At 31.9% G+C, this 5,303-nt stretch overlaps 2 long non-coding RNA genes across 4 annotated transcripts in view; both read right to left on the bottom strand.

Moving 5' to 3' along the window:
- LOC134762152 (uncharacterized) overlaps window positions 1-5,285 on the bottom strand; it is a 36,543-nt gene extending 31,258 nt beyond the window's left edge. The window contains exon 1 of the long non-coding RNA XR_010141858.1: window positions 1,254-5,285. This is a non-coding gene — a long non-coding RNA (uncharacterized LOC134762152). The remainder of the gene's footprint in view (window positions 1-1,253) is intronic.
- Window positions 1-5,303, bottom strand: part of LOC129047440 (uncharacterized) — a 1,160,145-nt gene that overhangs the window by 791,649 nt on the left and 363,193 nt on the right. The window lies entirely within an intron of this gene.

The following is a 5,303-nucleotide window of genomic DNA, read 5'->3' as shown; positions in this document are numbered from 1 at the left end:
CTGGAAATGTTTCCAAGAAAGCAAGAATCATATCCTTACAGAAGTCAATGGCATTAGCAAAATATCAGTTCAAGAGATTGTAACTCTCCCCTTGTTTTTGACTCTTAGTAACAGATTAGTACCAGACATGAAATTGAGCAGGCAAGTACTTCAGATGGAATTTTTCGATAACTGGCAATCTCAATACAAAGCTGAGGTTTCTGTTTCATTATGTTTGAGTGACCTTGAAGGAAAGGGATTCATAAGGGATTTTTAAGACACCAAAAAAAAAAAAAAAAAAAAGGAAAGAAAAGAAAAAAACTGAATCCTTCCACCTATTTCTCTCTCCACTTTTCAAATTAAAAGCTTCTCTGCCTTTTGTACCAAACATCCCATTTTTCTCCAAATTAAGTGTATCCAGTCTGAATCCTAGTGTATCAAATGTCAGGTTCTCCATTAAAACAGTAAAACACAATTTTAAATTTACTCTTCAATACTTCAAAATAAAGCATGTGCCTCCACTAACACTTTATGCCTTATTTTCATTATTTCAAAGAACAATAGATGTGTTATAATGTTGCATTATTTAAGTAAAAATCAAGGCTATTTGCTTGGGCTGAAATTATATCACTATACTATGCTGATATAAATCATTGTGTTCATTACCATTCTATTTAGCACGTATATATTGTTTTATATATTGTTGTATAACAGAAAAGCTGTTGTTATTTAATAAAAGCACTTGTGCAATAAACACTTTTAAATCATGGGATTTATTGGTGCAAAAATATTGTAAAATGTTGCTATAAAGGTTTTAGAACTTTAATTTTTAAATATTTTAAGACCGTATTTAAGACAGGTAGCATGTTCCTTTCATTATAATTATAAATTTAAGCTTTAATTGACATTTTAGGAATCTAAAATATTCAGTTCCAATGATGATAAGAATAGCTATATTTTTTAATATGAAAAGAGTTTTAAATTTCTTTTCTTTGTGCTTTCTTACAAGCATGGTGACTTTGTGGTTCGGGATCTATTTTTAAGATGAGCAAAATGCAGTTCAAAGCAGCCAAAAACTGCTATGGTGACTTCCATCCCCTCCAAAAGACTAACTTTATAAGATGTTATTAAAAGTTTCATTTTTTTTTTCAAAAAATTTACTGCTAAAGTTTGACTGCTGTCGATGTATGGAATAAAGCCAAACAAGATTAATAGGTCTACAGGGAAATAGATATGAGTTTTTTTTTTTTTTCAGAATTGTGGAACTCACTAACATTGTTTCCTCAGAAAAATGTAGCATGCAATTTTTAAGTCAGGAATATTGGTGACAAAATTCTTTGTACAATTCTACTCCTTCTTCATTACTCTGCCATTCCTACACCAGAAGGATGTGTCCTGGAATTGTAAACATGAACATGGAGTAAATGGCACCACCATCTCATTACTGTCACAAACCGGAAATCTGGACATCACCCTTAACAGGCTCCCTCTTCTCATTTTCAATATTAAGTTAATAATTGCATTTTTCTGAATCTCTCTATGAAATATCAGTCTCGTTTTTCCATTTTTCCCCATTCCTACTACCAATACCATAGCTGAATCCACGTCCATTTCAGTTTCTCAACATCTGGGCTAGCTCAATCTCCAAAACATATTTTACTTAGCAGTTGGAGTGACATTGTTAAAAACACAAATGTAAATCAATTATCCCTACCCAACTCCACCAAACATACACATAAAACCGTCAAAACCTTCAATGGTCATCAGCCTTTCCAACTTGCTTACATGTTTCTCTAATATCTTGTAGTTCTCCTTCATCATCTTCATTGTAATTGCAATTAATTTGGTATATGTTAGTAATTTTTTTAAGGGACAGGATTTTGCTATATTGCCCAGGCTGGTTTTGAATTCCTGGCCTCAAGCTATAATCCCACCTCAGCCTCCAAAGTAGCTGGAACTACAGGTTCTTGCCACTACTCCCATTAATTATGTTAATAATGATTGTAATAAATCTCTTCTCCATGCTGTAATTGTTAAGTCAGACCACCTGAATTCAAAAGCTATTTGTGCCCTTTATAAGCTTAATAAACTTGGGATGTGCTTGACTTCTCTAAAACTCAGTTTCTTCAACCGCAATACAAGAACATAATCAGTCCTAATACATAAATAATTGTTAACATTAAATAATGTATTGGAAAAAGTCTTAAGTGTCTGATAAGTCTTTAGTAAATATTAGCTATCAATTATTTGACTATATAAGTTGTTTGAGGGCATTTTATCTCCTGTTCATACCAATGAACAAATAAGTGAAATGACTTATTTATTAGAGCTCTAAGTTAACAAAAGTATTCAGTCACAAAGAACAGAATACACATTAGCTGATTTAAGCAGAAAGGATTTATTATAAGGTTGTAAATGGCTTGCAAAATCATTGGATAGGCAGAGAAAATAGACCATCTATCCTTTTGAAAACTCCTAATAAAGCAAGAACATGGAATTTGGACTTGAAGAAAGTTTATGAATGTTTAATAATCAGAAATTGAGTCCCAAATAAGTAATTTACTTGCTCAACCAGCAAAAACATCAGAGCAATGAGTTGATCCAGGTCTGAGTCTAAAGCAAATAATTAAATAATTCAGACCCTGGCTTCTTCATCTCAAAAATAGCAAAATAATGCCTATTTCTTATTTTGTTTTTGATTTTTTAAGAAAATATTAAAGAAGATTGTATGTAAGATGTCTAATGTCATGCGTTGGCAAATATCAGTAAAGAATTATAATTGCCATTATTATTAACCTCATTGGTATTAACCTGGCTCTTTTCCATAGCCATCAACTATATCAATTATACAAACCAATGTCTTTAAAAGTAGTCACCAGATGGCTTCTTTGAAAAGTGAAAATAATTTGAAAATGTTGAGGCAGTGATGTCATCTTTGAATTTAAAATCTGATTCAAGAACCATCCTCTACTCTCAAAGTGATAAGTTGAGGTAAATAAGTAATAATTTGAATAGATCAGAGAGGAAATGAGTTAGAAGAAAAAACTGAACTGTGGCTGAAGCTAAATCCTGAAAGAGACTATCCACAAAATGGAGATTACCTCCAATACTAATGTACATTTATTTGAGGACTTGACTCGCAGAAGTAAGAGTCTAGATTAGAAATTATCTCCTTTTTCTCTTAGATTTAGATAACCGAAACATAGAAAACTATTTAACAGATTCATATTAGTCCCAAGCTATGTTCAATTAGGCTATTTACCAAAACAGTCTAACCCACACATACATATTTCAAAGTAGTTACACATGCATATTGTGTATAAGTATTTATATATTAACATAAAATTCCACATTTCTAGTAGAATGTATTATCTCTCAGAAAATAAATGTAGGGTCCCCATAGACCAGGAACAATTACATCCCAGCTCCAGTCAATACAGATTTAACAGAGTTTCTTGTTCACTTTCTATACTTAAGAACTTAAATATGTGGGTTTGCGTGTTTATATCCTTATATATGGCATTTGATAATTATGGATTTGAAAACAAGTAATTCTTCCCAGTGGTCACTTGATCGGTAGTCTAGAGTAAACAAGCAAGAAAAATAAAGAAGCAGAATAGCTCTTAAAGGTGCCAATTATTGTCATGGCAGCAACGATGCTTTTAGAAAAATCCATCATTACTCCAGGTAATAACTGGTGAGTAAGACTACAGATGACTTTTGCTTTGGTCCAGAAAATTCAGGACATTAACTGAGGAATTGACCATTAATCCCAGGTAATGTAAAGGCCAGTTTTCATAGGATCATTGCTCAAGCAATCTTCTATTCAATGTAAGTACAGCTCAGATTGCTAAATCTACAATTTTTGTAAAAAAATATTGGTGCGTTTTTACAAATAACCTGACTTGGCATCAGTTAATTCAATTGCTTTTTCTTAATACAGAGTTGAATACCTCCCAGATGTATATCTGACATATAATTTACAATGTTTGGGTGATGTATTTTTAGCTACTTCTTGTAAATACCAATGCCTTATCTATCCACAACCTGAATTCATTATAAATTATGTTAAAACAATAATAGATGGTTGTCAAGGTCATCAGGGGTCTTTAAAGAAAAATACAGATTTCTAATTTTTAGTAATATAAATTATCACAATCATGCGATAAATATTGTGCACTTAGAAGTGATCACTGGGAATTGAAATACGATGCTAATATATACAGTTATTTTCAATGAATAAGGTGATTGGAAACAACTTAATAGTAAGAATAGAATATTGATATTAAAAAAAATTCATGGAAAGCCTAAATGTCCAAATATAGGAGCTATTTTACTATATTTAGGGAAAAGAATAGTATTGAGTGATTGAAAATGATGCTGCAAGGAAAGCCTGATTGACTTTGGAAAATGTTTGTAATATATCATTAAGTGAAAAGTCAGTGTCAGAAGAATGTGCATAATATGAGTTATATAGGGAGAGATATAAAGAGTATGCATGATATGTGAGAGGAGAGAGAAACAGAGAGAGGGAGAAATGAACACCATCTGGAAGAATTATACATCATGGTGTTCACATCTCACAGCGTTTATTTCTTGGGTAAATGTAAGAATTATGTGTTCTAGTTTGTTGTTTATTTTTTGTTTTATCTCTGTATTCTCATTTCCTATATTGAGCATGCATTGCATTTAAAAAAAATAAAGACACAAACATATTTTAGTTTCAAAAAGATTGATATGCTTGATATTTTTCATCAATAATTAAGAAATATCACAGGGAACCCCCATGATGTTCCCCATGATGTTCCTGCGATAGTGAGTTCTCAAAAGATCTGACGGTTTTATAAGGCAGTTATCCCTGTTCTTGCTAGCTCTTTCTTTCCAGTCACCATGTGAAGAAGGTCTTTGTTTTCCCTTTGCCTTCCATCATGATTGTAAGTTTCCTGAGGCCTCCTCAGCCAGGCAGAACTGTGAGTCTTTCAAAATGTTTTTGTTTATAAATTACCCAGTCTGAGGCAGTTCTTTATAGCATTGTGAAAACAGACTAATCCGCATATTAATCATTAACTTGCAGCACAAGAAAGAATAAAGCATTGAATGATCAGCCGTTGCTGAGGATCCTTTTGTGTTGCCAAAACTGAGATGGCACATTGGTCAACTTTAGATCAGAGATGTAATACTACTATTACACTAAACTGTCTCTGTTGTCTATGTAGTACTATTATTACATAATAATATATTACTTCATAGTATTTCATTATATTATTACATAATACTATTATTAGATAGACAATAGAGGCAGTTTAGTGATATGTTTCATTAAA

Source organism: Pongo abelii, chromosome 9, assembly GCF_028885655.2.
Source record: "Pongo abelii isolate AG06213 chromosome 9, NHGRI_mPonAbe1-v2.0_pri, whole genome shotgun sequence".
Taxonomy (NCBI): domain Eukaryota; kingdom Metazoa; phylum Chordata; class Mammalia; order Primates; family Hominidae; genus Pongo; species Pongo abelii.
Note: the sequence above shows the minus strand (reverse complement) of the source record. Positions and strands in the feature narration are given on the sequence as shown.